Here is an 18,408-nt window from a genome sequence, read left to right on the forward strand (position 1 = left end):
TGTAAGCCCTGCCATTGCCTGTACAGCCCAGTAGAACCTCAGACCCAGTAAGCAAACAGTTTGTCATTTTGAAGTCTCCCTTCTCTACTGAGTTTCTCATTATAACTCACATTCCTGCTGTTCTCCTCACACCTGCTCCTGAGAGCTGCAGCTCGACTCCTGTAAGAGTGACACACAAACATCACCAGCTTCACATTCACTTCTGCACTTTCCAGTTCTTATACAGCTGTTACTCACACACCTGTTATACAGTAATGAGAGAAATAACCACTGGAGTCTCTCTCTCTCTCTCTCTCACTCAAACATGCACAAAAGTTCTATAATATTTTATAGATCCAGGCCAATGTATGATGGGAAAAAAATGATATACAGGATTGTTGGGTTAATTTCAGACATAAGGCAACTAAAACAATAATATTATGGTGTATGAAAAGTGCGAAAAATGTCTTAAATGTGGCTTCCACATCTCACCTCGTCCATCGGAGGGCAGCAGCGAGTGGCAGAAACACACCCACAGTGACTCCAGAAGCTGTGTATTTTACAGCTGTGTTATCTGCAGCAGTGAGAAGCCTTTACACACGTGTGAACAGTCACACAACTCAGTGAACTCAAATACAGCAGAGCCAGAGAGGAGAGTGCAAGTAAGAAGAGATTCTAGAACTGTGTGCTGGGAGTCTCTTTAACCACCGTAGGAACTCAGTTCAGCCCATAACGTACCTGATGGAAATGACCATTCTGGTGAGCTGGAGGACCCAAAGTGATTCTTTGCCTCACGGTAGAAAAGTCCAACTGTCCCAGCGTTTAAAGTTAAATTGGTGCCATTTCCAATAGGTGTGGCATCTCTTCCTGTACCAGGTGTAAGAGCTGATGGGGTTGGAGTCACTGTAGCACAGCAGTGTGACCGAGTCCCCAGACACAGGCAGTAACAGACGGGACTCTGGGAGAGTCTGAGCAGGAGAGAAACTCAACATATCAGTGAACATTTTACACTCAGAACACAAGAGGATCACACAGAGCAAACTGCACCTACATAACACCTACATAACTATTAGTTGATATTTCTGAGTGGGTTGTTTGTATATGTTGTAAACTGTCCACTCACACACTGCTGGAGAGGTGAGGTTCTCATGGCCTTCAACAGCACATTCATATCTGACTGCACCACCGTCTGCATGTACAGAGCAGAAGACAGATGTGCAGTGAGACACTTGCTGTCAGTTCTTGTACCAGATGTAAGTGGGCTTGTTGGACAGGGTGCAGGTGGAGCTACACTTCAGATTCTTTCCACCATGTGTGTCTGAAATGTTAATCTTCAGCCCTGCAGTAGGTTTTAAACAAGGTTTGTTATTCTCATCTACTGAATATTCATATAACAAAATAAACCTTCTTTATAGATCATTACCTGTGACAGACAGAGTGACTCCAGGCTTACCAGTGTATTTATCAGCAGGATCATCAGTGTAGAATCTGAACCTGTATGTGTGAGCGTCACTCTCTCTCAGGTGAGTGAGCGTCATACTACACTTATTCGGGGAGTTCTGACTCTTCCTCTCTCACATACACAGGGCCAACACCTGCCTGCCATTTAATGAACCAGAGTGAGTCCTGCAGGGTATTGATAAGAGCAGTAGAGATCAACAGAAGATCCGATCAGAGCACACACACTTTCAGGAGTGTAAGTCACACCCCAGATCTGTTCACCCAGCACACCTGGAACACAGAGAGCGTCTCAGTCAGCTAGAAGAAATTCAAATGATCTTGAAACATTGAAACATTTATGGCTGCAATGTAAAAAATATGAAATTTGGTGTCTAATAGGTGAAGAAACAGGAGACTCTTCTTGTGTGTTGGACACATTGTCTGTGAATCTTCAGGTGAAAATCAAGATTCTTGTATACAGTTTTCAGGTGCTACCTGTCCAAAACATGAGTCATGTAGCCTAATATGATTGGTGTTCCCCCCTTTCACCCGCCACACTCCCTTAATATGATTGGTCTAGATAATGGGTGAGATCACACAAGAATATGTAGCCTGATTGGTTACAAAATACATCATCAGACCCAAGCACAAGTTAATTATCAGTTCATTCATACATGACAGGGTGTTCCACTCTATCCTCTCATCAGACTTATTATATTGTATATACATCATTATATTATTATTGTATATTATATTCACATTACACTATTACTGAATTCTTGTTTACTTATTTTAATGTTTTATTTATCTTAATATTTTATGTTGTCACACAGCCTGTCTCTCCTACTCTCTGTGACCACTAATTTAACTTCAACCCCCAGAATTTCAAGTGTGGACAGAGAGAATATTTACTAACCGTCAAAAATGATTTATTGCTTGATTTGATTTGATTGATTTGACAGATGTCAGTCATCCCCCCACCCCACATATTTTTATATATATAAATATAGATATAGATATATATAATTATTAATATTATATATATATATATATATATATATATATATATATATATATATATATATATATATAATATTATTATTATTATATGATTTATGATGTGACAATTTTATATGAAAATAAGACACAATGAGGGATCCTCAAAATGGTTTTATTGACTTTTTAAAAAAAATCTTTATTTGTGAAATATTCAAGTGATTAAAGTAAATAAACGTTACGAGTCTTGAACGAATATGTACCACCCAGTCTTTAATGTCCGCTCTGCTCCGCTGCGGTCATGTACTGACACTCAAACGTGCATATGGGTCTCGGTTGTGTGTCTCTCTCACTCACCCCTCCCACTCCCCTCCCATTGGCTGATTCTCTAAGACACACCTCCTCACAAGTCCTCCCCACTACCATCCAGGAAAAACTTTCTGACAAAATTCCTCCCAGGGTCAGAACTAGGCCAGAAAGATACAATTTTGCCAGCTTTTTTCTTTCTGCCCAACCACCCAGTCTGACCAATCCTGTGTAGCGTGCAAGCCCTCCCAAAAAACAGACCCTCGTACATGCTCATTTAAGTGTAGCTGTGCCCCCAGTGTAAGAGTATGAATCATCGAATGAACTCTTTATTAGTGAAATATTAATGCTATCAAATAATGTCAACAATGACTGTATGTCCATACGCGCCTAAAAAGCGATTCGCTACTATAGAAAGAATCAAGAAATTGGCGTGGAGTGACTCAATTCATTATTGGGTACTAAAAGATAATCGTTAATAGGATGTCAGAAATATTGAATGATATCATAGAGTTGGAACAGACATGTGCGATAAGAAGAAGATAAATGTGGGATAGTTTAGGAGTAATAAGGAGTTTGGTTAATGAAGGGTCTGAGAGGGATTTTTATATAATAGGACTGGATCAGAAAAAGGCCTTCGATTATATTTCTAGACACTACTTATGGTGTACATTGCAACATTATAGTTTCTCCAGAGAGGTTTGTAAATATGATTAAATTATTGTCTAGTAAATCAAAAGTACAAATTAATGTTAATGGTGTGTTAACTGAAGATTTTAAAATACATAGAGGGGTTAAAAATGTACAGTCTAAAAGTATCTCGGAAAATGTTCGAGATACTGCATGGCTTATATCTGTTGGAAGACTGCCTGTACGATGTATTGTCAAATGGAGTTGTTTTGTTACAACAAAGGAATGTCCGATGTATAATTGCATAGCCGATGAAACGATAGAACATTTATTACTGCAGTGCACAGGGACTATTGAAATTTGGGAGAAAATGGAAGGTTTAAATGGGGTCGTAACAGGAAAAGTATTATGTATGGAGTGTTTAATGAGAATTTGACTGAGAATGTGAAGGACTTTTGTTGGATGATTGTTTGTGTGATAAATTCGAAGATTTGGAAAACACGATGTAAGATGATTATTGAGCAATGTATAATACCTGCAGAAACAATATTTAAACAGATCGTGTGTGAGTTAAAAAGGTTGAAGACGATTGATATGAGAGGAAAAAAGATATTTCCCTGGACTCTTTTGGACATATAAATAGATGATGTATTCCTAATTTACAGATGTAAATGGTATTGTTAATTGTTAATGTATAGCGTGAAGGTAGTCTGGGTCCTCCGGTGGATATTGTTTGTGAGGTTTTTGTATTAGTGTTTGTATTGAATTGAATTTTCTTAATAAAGTCAATTTAAAAATGGAAAGATAATCGTAATGTGGGGTACGTTTTTGATGCAGAAAAGGGCAAAGTAACGCTTTTCACGATCTCGGGGCTGGGTGAGACCCATTGGACACGAGCTACAGAACAAGTGGTTGATCACTATGACTGGAAAGAGTTCAGAAGATGGCGCACGGAGATTGATTACGTTAACGAGAAAGCTGTGGTGTTCCGAGGGTGTTAGCGAACATGAATGGAAAAGCCAGAGACCTCCATACGTCATGGCGAAGATGATCTCTGTGGGTGATCTCAGTGATTCACGGCCGTAAACCTCATGAACCTGGAGCGGATATCGGGAGAGATTCAGTAATGAACTTTGGATGTAGCAACTGGTTTCAGCTACAAAAGTATTTCAGCCTGATCGATGTGTTATTTAAACAGTTGTAACATGTTTTGTTTAATGATTCTTTAAAAGTGATAAGTTTGAAGCGGACATTTGATACCCATACATAGTGTCACGTGTCAAAGGGAAACCGAACCCGGTGTTGCTGCAGTGAGCAATAACCCCACCCCCACCCCCACCTCGCACACCCCCGCCCATCTAATATAAACAGGAGTGGGCATGGATTCGCTGAAACCTTACGGCCTGAAACGATGAGTATAGAAACAGGAATGATATTCTATACTCCAGCAATGAACTCATATGATGATGAAGCGGCTCTTACAGGTGTGGATGATAGTGAGAGCGGACGCTCTGAAACAAGCTTTTGTGAAAACATGAATAACAACGAAACCGATGGGTGCATCAACCCACCAGTGCTAGCAGTTGTCGTTCGAGCTGTGATCAGGAATCTGATGTATAGAATTGCTGATGAAGATATGAGAGAAAACTGTTACGGTTGTGCTGTTGACCACCTAGTCAGCGTCAGCACACATGCCTGTACGAACCGGATGAATCCTATTTCAGCCTCAACGCACCTAAGCTGATAAAAAAACTGTTCAAGCTGTGGTTCATACACAGAGCCAGAGCTTTGAAGCTGTGCGGCATTCAGATACCTCCATCCTCGAGCAAGATTCAGGCTATCGCTGAGGTAGTGGTAACCAACCTGCAGGAGAAACAGAACATCAAATCCGCTCTCAAAGAGTTTGTAGAAAAAACCGATCCCGTGTGCGGGGAGCAGGTACACGACGACGTCGCGGACTACTGGAAGCTGCACGAAAACCTGAACCCTGGTACTCGGGCCAAAAAAAGAGTGCCGAGAACGGAGTTGATCACGCTGTTCTGTAAAACCCCTGAAAATAGAATCAGAACAGTAAACGTTACCGATAAAATCAAATCCGTATATAATTTGTAAAAGATGATGTGTGTAGTACGTGAGTCTAACAGTCAGTGGAGTTCTCTAGTATCAGAAGCCAATAATACATGTACATGCTATCCTTTATATATATATATATATATATATATATATATATATATATATATATATATATATATATATATATATATATATATATATATATATGTGCGAGCCGGGGATTACGTTCTAAAAATACTAATGGCTTCTTTGTTTGTAAAATAAGTGACCGTTTTACCAGCTGTCAAATTAGGTTACACACAGGCCATTTTAAGCGCCACCGCCAAATACTCCTACGACAGAGCTTGCATGAAAACCTTCAGTTTACCATCCGGGAGTCGTGTGTGCACCCAAGAAAACCTCTTCCTCGGACCGCTCCCTAAAACTCTCATTATCGGGATGGTTGACAATGAGGCTTACAGCAGAGCCTGCCATAAAGTCATTTTAATTTTAGACAGTACGACACAGAGTTTATCGCTCTCTGTGTCGAGGGAAAGCAGCATCCTGCAAAACCATATCAACCCAATTTTCAGTCCGGGAATGTGGTCCGTGAATATTATTCATTAGTTCTAGTTTCAGGAAAACAGCTTAAAGATCAGGCTATGTCCATCAATTGGCAAAAATACATTGCTGGATATACCCTTATAGCTTTTAATCTATCCCCAGTTGATGATTGCGGGCAGCACTTGTCGTTAATTAAGTCGGGTAATATAAGACTGGAACACAGATTTAAAGACCCGCTCCCGAGGACCATAAATCTCGCCAATTTTTACAGTATTTTGGAAATTAACAATCGCCGCAACATACTCATCGATTATCAATAAAATAAATAACGGACACCAGAGAGCTCATGAATGTAATGAGAAGCTGTCATGATTTGGAGAGGATCTTTTGCAACGTGGCTCCGTGCGACCAGCTGCCCAGGGTTAAGCTGAGACGATTCCCTGCTCTGTACATAGTGAACACTCACCCCCAGTCACATACCTGGAGAATACTGGTTAGCTCTGCATCTCAACAACAAAACCTCAGGAGAATTTTTCGATTCATACAGAAACCCACCAAACTATGAACTTTTCCCTCATTTTATTTATTCATTTACGAAAAAGAACTGTAAACAAATAAAACATAACTCTAAACAAGTTCAGAGTTTTGATTGTTTGTTGTGGGCAACATTGTGTATTTTTTTGTGTCAAAGGGCTAAAGGACTATCTTTTAATCAGATTATATCGATGTATACCGTTATTTTAAAACAAAACTATAAAGCAGTACTATCTTATGTGAAAAACATGTATCCTAGAATAAATAAGAACTGTACCTTTAATTGCATGCGATCTAATACCTGTGAAAAGTTGAATTTACAGATGTAATGTGTGCGTGTGTGTTAAATAACAGACTTATGATACGTAAAATGTCTTTTGTAATTACATTTTATTATTTAGTAAAGATTACAATAATAATTGTTACAACAATATTCATTAATGTGTTTATGTATTTAATCAAATTTCAACCAAGCGGAAAGGGGTTTAGAAACAGAAGGTCCGAGAATAGAAGAAGAATCGTTGCTATCGGGTCATGAGGGAGTAGTGGGTGAAACTGGTGAATACGATGATTTAGAATTTTTAAATGTCTGACGGTTTTCGACGAACACCATCATTAGGAATGGTTGAATACGGAACATTTAATTTGGCTACGGCATGCAGCATTTTGTACCACCCTAAAAGTCACTGGTCAAAAGATATCTTTTGGGTGGCGGTTAACTTTTTAATCAAGTCCAACATGTGCGATCCTTTAACAGTTATTCCTTTGAAAATAAACTCTCCTTCATTGTTCCACAATGTTACATCACCGTATTTTGCAATTTTGTCCATGACGTAGGAAGCAATTTTCTAGCTCTCGCAGGGACATTACCTATCTCTTTAGCGATTTCGTCCTCAACCATTCGACTGGCTTCTTTCTTTACCCCGCTCACTGCCTTATTTTCAGGTTCGGCGGGCAGGGATAGGGTCACTCGAGCAATTTCTTCTTCTCCGCTTTTAACTATATTTAAAAATCGTTGCAACGTCGATGCGTAAAGTTCAACCTTTTCAAAAGGGTACAAGTTAGACCTGGTTAAAATATGTCATATCATTTCGTTTAGGTCGCTTTCCACGATCTGTCTTAAATTTGTTTATTGTTTTATGTTTCTAAGTTTTTCCTATCTGATGATGGGGTACCAAATACATCTTCTCTGCAGTATCCATTTTAATCTTTGCGCGATGCTATCAAACTGCTTATAAAGGGGTCAGCTATGCTAAGCAGGGGTAAGAGGAAACCTCTTTTTAATAGCTTTTCTCTTTGTACCTATAGACGATCTTTTATTAGCAAACAGTTTTATCCACTTTTTATGTCTTTTCAAAAGCCGATACTGAGGAGCCGTCAGAGGGATGTTACCAGAGTAGATTAAAAGCCAATTCGTAAATGTAAAGTATGAGGTCCGCCGACGCCTTACGGAATATAACCTTCCTCTGCCGGGGGAATGACTTATAAATGGTATTCAGCATCGTTAGATTTAACTTTAGTCGTATAGACCTTTTTTTTCAATATTTTAAAGCTTTTTTTTAGGAACGTACAACGCAGGGGTCTCCCTGGAAAACACGCTTGACCTACGACGAAGGTCTTCTGGCGTCTGAGCTTTCAAATCAACAAATAAATACCAGTAAGGTCTAGAGGTGACGTCTTGAAAACATTCCACAAAATATTTGGCATTTCCCGGATACAGCTGATGAGCCAATACGCTGATCTGTGACTTTTCTCTGAGGTTCTTAAATAAAATCATGTAGTTTGCGTTCAGGCTGATAGTTCTGCTGGTTTTTCCCTGAAAAAACAGATTCTGTACCAAATACAATACACTCATGTTCCTATGATGACTATACTTTGTAAAAAGCTTTTTCTACTTCTTTGTTCTTACTGGCATTATTCATCAAATCGTCTAGAATTAGAAGGTTAGTCCTGCTGAGGGGAAACAGTTCATCATCACACAAAGATTCTGGTATTCCCTGAACAAAATTAATGTTTTTGTTCATCAGCTCATCATACAGAGCTTGCCAACACGTATAACACCATACAATGTTATCAGGAACTTTAGACAACATCTCATTACAATTTTCAAGTAATGTTTTGATGAAAAAAGATTTTCCGCTATTGCTAGGACCGCAAAAGATACATGAAAATGGTACTTGCATTCTAGCATCAAAACAATGAGTTAGACATTTTACAATAGCAGAAAAAAACAAAAAAACAAATCCTATATACAATCAGATTCATACGGCAGAGTCCTGAAATCAGGCAACAAAATAAGTTTGTCATAAACAATCCTGAATCTTTTCATTTGTGATTTGTTTTTCAAGAGAAAGCCCTTTTTATCTCTCATGATTTGATTGTGGGCTGTTGTAAGTACTCTAGTCTGATCACCGTTTTTCACATTCGTCAACCAGTTCCATCAGATTTCAGGTTTGCGAGTTTAGCATTTGAATAGTTTAAAGTGATACCTTTGGCTTTCATGGTTGTTTTACGTTTGAGAGTCCTATACCAGTATGTTTTAGGTCCTGAGCTGACAAATTCCACAATCTTGTCACCACAGTCCAACTCACTTGTAAGACCCCCCAGGTAATCGCCCAAAGGCGGTATCCAATCACCTTGACGACTTCTGAGGATGATGCTATCCGTGTCTGTGTACAAGCAAAGGTCTTATAAATGATCTATCAAATTGTACAGCTCGAGCCAGGTATACGCGGTCGTATAAATACCTATGAACACATTAGCATACCCTGGTTTACAGCAACTGATGTCCCTTGTGACGCTACTGCATCAATGCCACCTCGTCGTTCAGAGAAGAGAAATGACTTCCATCGTACAGGTTCGAGAACATGTACTCTAAAAACTCATCAGGATCTCTGAGCAAAACCGTGTTTGTCCTGTCTGCTTTTTGACATATCTTACCCCACAAAGAATTCACCGTGAGCTTAGCTACGGACCTTTTGACCAGGTTGACTGAAATTTCCTCTTCCTCCAGCTTAATGCCTTCATTCTCCTCATATTTTGAATGTACTCCTTTTTTTGTGGTTTCATCAACCACCCAGGAAGGATAACCTGAGCTCTCGTTTGGTTTTCATAAACATTTTAATGTATTCTGAAAACAGCTAATTTGTTCTATTAGGAAAGTGCCAAATCTCAAATACTTTAATCAAACTGTACCTTCTGCAGGGCCATCATCAGCTCCAAACTGCACCAAGCACCTATCAGGGCCCTCTCATCATCCCCATGATCACAGCTATGCTGTTGTTGCTCAGCGCAGGTTCTACCGAGAGGAAACAAGAGTTTCTTCTTTACCCAGTAGGGAAGAACAGGGGCCCAAAACCCCCAGGGAGGTAAAACCTTTACCTTGATGATGCCAAAGTAGTTTTCCAATGACCCAAAGTCACGATAAAGGATAACAGGCTGACCTATGGGGTACATTTTTATCTTATTCACATAAACGTAGAGGGAGGCGAAGTCATAGTAATCAATTCTTTCACCAGGTTGAGCTGTGTAATAGAGCTATAGGGCATTCGTACGACCCCCAAACAGAGCATCCCGAGGATTTAAGCGCTCTGGAAAGTCAAAGGTTTTGAGAATTTTTTTTACATCTTCATCATTCTTTTTCATATCATTCCATTCATGTTCCGCACATGGTGGTTACAGACAATTTGTGAATGCACTGCAGCATCTGAATTTTGTTAAGACTGTTCTGATGAATGTCTCTGAAGGTTCCTGAGGTTTTACTTAAAGGGTGTGGCGTACACGATGGAAAGCACGTATCACATCCATGATAAAAGCAGCTGAGAAACTTGAACGCTTTGTGCGTTTTACCATCATCAAAGTAACCATCTACAAAATAATTTCTGATTTTGGCTTCCCCATTGTTAAGTGCATGTTGAATGGGTATGTTCTGTTTGTCTGAAATGTACTTGAGCCATTAAATAGACAGCATCGAGAAAGATTTCTGACAGTTGATGTATTTATCTAGGGGAGGGATGGCCAAAGTGTTTTCGGGCAGGAACATGGTGCGGAATATTTTCAAGCATACGGATGCTATGGCAATCGATTGAACAGGTCAACGCCTGTGTCTCTCAGAATCGCACTCCTGAAAATTTTATACCGTTTTCAAAATCTTTACATCATTACAGCAGTATTCTTTAATCTCTTTTCTGAAGTCAAAGACTTTATCAGTGACTGTTTCATACCAATCAAAGAAATCTTGCCTCTCTTTGGGCTTCATCGTATCCACACCATGAAACTCAGGCTGAGGATACGACCCCACATAGTTCTGATTCTCTAGGGTGTTGTAGAAGTGTGGGAATGTTCCTTTTTAGCATTTGTAAACCCCATGGCTTTTGTAATGGCGCTAAGTTTCATAGGTAGGAATGAGAGTCTGTCTATAAATCTCTGTTCATAAGTGGTGTCTTCAAAGCACAAACGTTTCCCCCCTTGTGCTATGATAGTAGGAGTAACCCCTTCTTTCACCAGATAATTAAACAAAATATAGGAATCATATCCCCTTGCATTATGTGCTACAAATGTGTATCTATGATGGAACATTTTAAAAAAGGCTTCAATGTACCCATCCCCTTCAGCCGTCCACACACCCTCAGTAAACCCCATGCAGCATATAAAATTAGTTATATGTACCCCCGTTTCCTGTCTGGACTCTATATCATAAAATATGTAACGTTCGTCTGCCATCTCTACCTGTCTGCCGTCTCTACCTCTCTACCTGTTGTATGAAACATTCGTGTTTGACCTCCGATTCTATTTTTTCATTACAAACTTTGCACCGAGGCTGAGCACATTTATGTTCTTTTTTACCTGTGCTAAAGGGGCTCAGATGTTCTACCATTCCGCATTTGGGGCAGTAGAATCCTATTTTGCATAACGAATATGTATCACCCAACAAGTTTCGCATCTCTTCTTTGTGTTTTTCGTAGCAGTAATCTGACCTACAGTCTTAGACAATCTGAACACGTATTCTGAGTATAACTATTACATTCCCGATCAAGACATACGTTACAGTAATACTCGCATCTGTGTTTTCTCATACTTGTGAACCCTTTGTAACAAAAACAACAGACGTATTGAAACCCGAGAAGACCCTCAATATTTTTAACACCGTAGTAATGGTTGTCGCGTAAGAATAAGAAAATGGTTCTCTCATGGGGTGTCCTGCTAGTTTAAAAAAAAATAGTAACCGCTTTTGTTGAACGTCTGACACAACACAACTATTTTACAATTCATTACCTTCTCAAATCGGTTTATATTGTTAAAACTAACCGTATAGTTATCAGATAATCCTACACCCCGCTGTATCTGACTAGCAACATTTTTAACGTATTGGGGCGTTTCCTGAGGATTCAAAAGCTGTGCGACACATAAGGCAGAAGACAGATTGTTGTCAGTGTTGTAAAAAACATACAGATGTCTCATCTTCCTTCGGAAAACATCTGATCTGAAGAGATGTGATAATTTATTCCTAACACCTCCTTTAGGGGGGGGGTGCACTATCGGAATCACAAATTCCATACCATCACTTGCCAGGATCTCAAGATTGCTCTGCATAGCTTTCTCAAGCGTGGCTAGAAAAGAGTCTAGTTCCACGGCCCTGATTCGACTCAAGTTGTGATGAAAAATTCAGATTAGGACTTTGAACTAGAAAATTTACAGCATCTCTCAGACTAGCTATTTCATTAACGGTATCCATCATACCGTTTATAACCTCTAGAACGTAATTGGAAAATTCTGCAGTACTATTAATGTTACCCAGTGAGGCAAAATTAACTCTCCTCCTAATTTCTGTGTTATTGAACTTTTCTTTACGAATTATTCTAATGTCAGGATCTATACCATACCGTTTGTTTCATTTCCATACGGTTTTCAGTATTATCTGAAGGGAGAAATTCTACATCAGTTTCATACATTCCAGGACTCTGTTCTTCGTTATCAAAACAAGTTGAAGAATTCTGTGAACCTAGCTATTGAGTACATTCACCACTTAAGAGCCTCTCATTTAATGCAGCCAAGCACTGATTCAGTTAATAGAAAATGTCATGTTGACTAACCTGTGTGTTTTCAGGACTCTGCAGTTCATATTCATTTTGACTAACAGATTCTGACGTTAATGCTAGTACATATGCGTGTAGTACATATGCGTGTAGTACATATTGGTTCAAAGAAGCTTGCTGGCATAAACTATTTTGTAAATGTATTAAACTTTGATTCAGTTCATAGAAAATGTCATTTTGACTAACCTGTATGTTTTCAGATTTTTTGAAAGCATTACCTAGTTGGTTATTATTCAGGTATTTGAGCCATAGTATGATGCCATATATTCAGTATGCATGTGTAACAGCAATATTTCTTCTGATGTACACTGATTTAGAAATCTCAACACGTCATACAATGCAGAACCAAACCCACACCCAGGACCGTATACAGGCGTAGAGATCAGATTAGCAAACGCTCGATCCAGAAGAGGCAACATACGCTCCCGTTGGGAAAGATCGTCAGGAGGTGATGCTGCCGCCGCTGTTGCTTCTCCCACTTCCGACTCCAGTGTCTGATCCTGGTATGACGTGTCACCGTTGACTAAACAATACTGATAACAGCTTTTAGGAATCAAGTGGGGAAAAATGGATTCTTTTCAGTAATTAGTTAGAATTCTTTATCAGATCAACCACATGATGGGGGAGGCACTCTTAAATCATCCTCCCATTCAAACAGACTCAACTCCTGATCCCTATCGTTAGAGCCATCTTAGAAAATATTTTTGATTCAATTAATCTAGTATAAATATGATTAATAATCATGCTTTTAAAATTATACTTACGCGGTGATGGTGGCCTACAGGTTAGTGGTTGAACAGCTTGAACAGGCCTAGAGTTATTTAGACGTTTGTTATTAGCCACAGTAACCTCTGCATACGTTTCTAAAGACATCGCCAGTTGTTTAAGGTCCCGTGAAAAAAATTGTGAGCTCAACCGGAGGGCTCGATGAATAGTGGTTGACGGTAGAGGAATTCACCCCTTCTGCCTCTGTGTGACAAATTAATGCACTGCATAAACCTTTAGACAAAATACAGTATTTTAACATATGTTAGACTCCCTCTAGAATGTAATACCTTGTATCAACTCATTCAGTATATAAACTGTTTCATCATCATCTTGTCATTATATCTGCTAATAAAAAATAAAATTAAAATGATAAATAAATTACAAAATTAAAATGTAAAAAAAGTTCACAAATTAGAAATTACCTTGGTCGGGAATTCTCTCCACAGATTCAAGGAACTCATGATCGTCTGAACCTACGGAAATACATAGAACATAATTATAGACTGTGAGCATAAAAGATCATCATGATGGTATCCTCTTTACCAGAACAAATAGATGTTGTGTCATTTAATGCTTAATTTAAGTAAATAGAATCACCTACTTCGAAGTTAAAGTTTTTCTATATAGCTAGCCACGAGAATAATAATAGCCATTGATCAAGAGTTTCAGTCGATCAAAATGTTTCACGTACTCTAAAACACAATGGTCATATTACATATTGATCAATAACCATCAGAATAAAGACAAGTATCCTTTTCCTAGCTAGCTTACAAAAAAGAATAGATACGATAGCTTGTAGATAATATGTAATGATTGATTGTTAAATGTATGTTTTATCTATACCTGAAATTATGACGCTAAGCCTCACCGAATTAAATCATACAACGCATGATAAAGTATTTCAACCATTAGCTAAATAAATAGCTAGATTTCTGAGTCAGCCTTTTTAGTAACTTATACCAATACGTTTTAACATGAACGGATAAAAAGAACGTACCTTTTGAAAACGGTTGAGCCATGTCCAAGTTCGTTCGGAGATCTTGACAAAAGTTTTCAGATGTACCGCTTACAAATATGACTGTGAACTAAAGGAGTGAAGTACCGTAAAACACGGCTTTAAGAAAAGAAATCACCATTTAAGTGGAGAAAAGAGATGGTTTTCGGATAAAAGCGGTAAATTACAATCCAACGCTCCCCAAAAACCACTCTCAGATGTGAAATGGGCCCAAAGTGTGATAATGGACAAGAACCTAGTGTGATAAAACTTGTAAAGTAACCAGATTTGTTTAGAGATTGCAGAAAAAATTAATAAAAGGAAATTGTGATGTTTTCTGAAAGGTTTGCTTATTGCCCCGTTTGAGTACATCTGGCAAATAAGATGTGAAGAGGTGTCGGGGAGAGGTGTCTGTGTGTATTTGTGTTTGTGTGTCTGAGTGTGTGTGTGTGTGTGTGTGTGTGAGAGAGAGAGTTTGTCAACGACCCCTGACTGTAGACTGTGTGTCAGAGAGGATACTGAACAAACACAGAAAGTGGAGAAGTAAGGGGCCTCATATCAATTTTGTCACAAAGTCTTTCCTGGACTGTTCCCACATGCAAACAGTGTTGTCATTTTTAAAAGAAAGCAAGCAGCTTTATTACTGTTCAGTACAATAGTGTTTTCCTCTGCCCTTTTTAGATGTCACAGGACAGGGCCAAAATTGATGGCATTATGACACCTGGGCCCCAGAGTCTGTGTTCCCAGATTATGAAAGCCTTACCAAAACTCATCAAATCACTAACACTACATACAGAGGCTGAGATGGTGGCATTGGGGGTGCTGAACAATTCAATGGATCTTCTGAGATCATCTCCTAGCAGTGAGGTGAAGAACTCCAGTTATAAGGGCCAAGACATCAGGAGTTCTCACATATCCAAAGAGTGACATTTGGTGACAGGCCCAAGAAAGTCAGATTCAGGTTACCTGGGTCACCCTCTGATGACCAGACTGCTCTTTACCAGTTTGAGAAGTTTATATCACTGGGTCCCAAGTGTGAGTTTCTTGCATCTCTGCACAAAATACAAACAGGAGGACCAAAACAGTTCTTTGGACTACAATGCCTATGAAGAAAGTGCAGAGAGTCTTGCATAAATCTAGCTTTCCTTTAAGAACACACAGTTAGACAATATGTGACTATAATGTATTATATGCAATTGTCCTATATTGCATTTTTACTGCTTAAAAAAAAAAAAAAAAAAAGTAGATGCAACAGAGGACGAGATGGCAGAGAACAGTGCTGAAGAACATGTTATGGTACCAGCTGCACACTGGGCCAGTAATCCCTCACCAGAGTGTGTACTGGCCAGTCCTGGCTGCATCAGGAGTGGTGGAGTGAGCAAATTAACCAGACACACAAGCCAAAGAAGTTACTTGGGAGTTTAGTGCAGGATGTTCAAATCTCATACACTGGTGGACAGTAGTTTTTCCACACAGTATTCAAGATATATATTTTTATGACATCCAGCACTCATACCTGCTGTGATCTTTCCAGGGTTTGCCAATCTACTTTAGTTAAAGGTTATGGCTTATACCTGTCTCAGTTAGTTTTGGGTTAGTAGTTATGCTTTAAAATTATTTTCCTGATTTTAGGGCTGTGCAATTATGAATTGAAATTTTTTTTTTTGTCTTTTTAGTTTTAAGGCTATGTCTATTTAGTAAAATTATTCAAATGTATAATTTCTGACTATTTAAATGTAATCAGGTTTCCAGGTCTGTTTTGAGTCATGGTGAAGTTAAGTATATTACTTGTACAAGTACTACAGTTTATTATAGTAATTGCTTTCTTCATTAAAACTAGTATTGTGAATTCTAACCTCTTTTTATTTTGTTTTATCAAGCTATTAATACACAAAGAAATAACATGAGAAGTCACCTTAACTCAATTCACTTCTATGAACACAATATGTACAGTAACAATAAAAGTTAAAAAAAAGAAAAAAAAAATTAAAAAAAAAAGAACCCGTTTCATCCTTGTTTGGGTTTCTCTCCTACTGACTCTGTAACTCAGTTAGCTCACTGAACGGTTCCGCACAGAAATATTGCTTTGTAGGAAAAGGCGAAAAGGGCAAAAAAAACCTCTCCCCTAAGAATAGGTTTTCCTCCAAAAAAGATCTACAAAATGCCTCGGTCCAGTCCTGCCGTACTGGAGGAACGGGGCAACATACATTCAGTAATTAGCTACTGTAATGAGGAATGGGGTAACATACAGTCAGTAGTTAGTTACTGTACTGGAGGGACAGATTAACATACATTCAGTAATTAGCTACTGTACAGGAGGAACGGAGTAACACATTCAGTAGTTAGTTACCGCACTGGAGAATCGTATTAACAGTAGTTAGTTACCGTACTGGAGGAACGAAATGTATGTTACATTCAGTAGTTAGCTACTGTACAGGAAGAACGGATTAACAGACATTCAGTAGTTAGCTACTGTACAGGAAGAACGGATTAACAGACATTCAGTAGTTAGTTACCGTACTGGAGAATCGTATTAACACACATTCAGTAGTTAGTTACCGTACTGGAGAATCGTATTAACACACATTCAGTAGTTAGTTACAGTACTGGAGAATCGTATTAACACACATTCAGTAGTTAGTTACAGTACTGGAGAATCGTATTAACACACATTCAGTAGTTAGTTACAGTACTGGAGAATCGTATTAACACACATTCAGTAGTTAGTTACAGTACTGGAGAATCGTATTAACACACATTCAGTAGTTAGTTACAGAGTTCGCGGGTTGGCTCACCATTTTATATCTGCAATGTTTGTCACACAAGTCCTGTGTGCAACTCACACGAGGGAACGGATCGCGAGAAAGGGAAAACCCTGACCTGTATTACAGGTCATGAGGGAACAGAATAACTCCATTAATATCCCTTTGTATCTTACAACAATCGTTGTCACACAAGCAGTAATTACAAATCACATCCTCAGAATACTTGACAACTAGCGTCAGGCTACATGCGCTGTAATACTGACAAAATGGCGGTGAGATAGCAAGTAATTACCACAGGCTAGCTCTCACCTAAACAGTTTACTCACAAACTCTTCATGGTTAACTCGCAATACTCAATTTAACACATCATACTTTTATAATAACCTTTCTACCCAAAGCTAAATGCAGTTTTACGATTAACCTAGTGAACTGACTTGTACTTTTTAGTCAAATAGCTTGGACTCACCAAATTATTCGATGTCTAATGAAAACAGTTCGTCTTCAGTCTCAGTCACTTGCAATTTAATTTCACAAGTACTTACGTTCGTTTTCTTCTGAAAAACATGCGTTTGTACTTTTTCCTCAGTACAAACGTTTACTTCTCTCGTTTGTCTGACTCACCTGAACTACATCTTTCTTTTTCAGCGCTCAGAGCTTCTTAAAGGGACAGGGCACATTTATTTCTGCCTGTTAGTGTAATTGTCCCAAATCACTGAACATTTATGTGATGTGCAAGCAGCCATATTTTAATTTGGGTTACAAATGTGTCCTGTAAATCCTACCACTACTCAGGATTTGTGACGTTAATGACGCCAGCAGACCTTCACAGACCAGGAACCCTCTGAATGTAGCAGAGGAATCTGTCAGAGGTACCTGAAGTGGAGAACCAGCTGGAGTAACAGTCTTGGCTCTTGGTGGAATTATCTACACTTCTTACTAAACCTCCAGCTGTTATTAATTTGTCCTCCCTCAACCCATCATTTCATTTTCTGGATTAATCTCTCTTGAATCTATTTAGTTTTATTCCTTGAAATGAACTTTTGTTCATGCAAAGAATTGTTCTGTTTGCATTCTGTACCTGAATGCTCTTCTATTAGTCTTTAGCAGAGGAGGATAAAATTTAAATGGAAAGACACAGATCCAGTGAATCTAGAGAAAACAGTCACTTAAATCAGACCTAATAAATGCAATAAAGCATTGACTGGTACTTCACAAGAGTGCCACTAATTCCTCATCAGTATCAGAGTAACATATTTCAGGTATAATAGCCTGCTTGTAAAAGTGG

The 18,408-nt window shown here is 38.7% G+C and overlaps 1 long non-coding RNA gene across 7 annotated transcripts; it reads right to left on the reverse strand.

Annotated features, from left to right (window-relative positions):
• Window positions 1-6,880: 6,880 nt before the first annotated feature.
• LOC113589296 (uncharacterized) lies at window positions 6,881-17,754 on the reverse strand. Of its 7 annotated transcripts, XR_014117043.1 has the most exons (8): window positions 17,590-17,754; window positions 17,154-17,238; window positions 15,325-15,410; window positions 14,362-14,449; window positions 13,787-13,837; window positions 13,652-13,709; window positions 13,361-13,565; window positions 6,881-13,139 (listed from the first exon to the last, which is right to left on the reverse strand). It is a non-coding gene; the product is annotated as an uncharacterized LOC113589296 (long non-coding RNA). The 7 variants fall into 7 exon arrangements; XR_014117039.1 differs by lacking the exon at window positions 15,325-15,410; XR_014117042.1 differs by having other exon boundaries at window positions 14,362-15,410.
• Between the last annotated feature and the right edge of the window lie 654 nt (window positions 17,755-18,408).

The sequence above is a fragment of the Electrophorus electricus genome, chromosome 14 (assembly GCF_041902795.1).
Source record: "Electrophorus electricus isolate QZ-2024a chromosome 14, ASM4190279v1, whole genome shotgun sequence".
Taxonomy (NCBI): Eukaryota; Metazoa; Chordata; class Actinopteri; order Gymnotiformes; family Gymnotidae; genus Electrophorus; species Electrophorus electricus.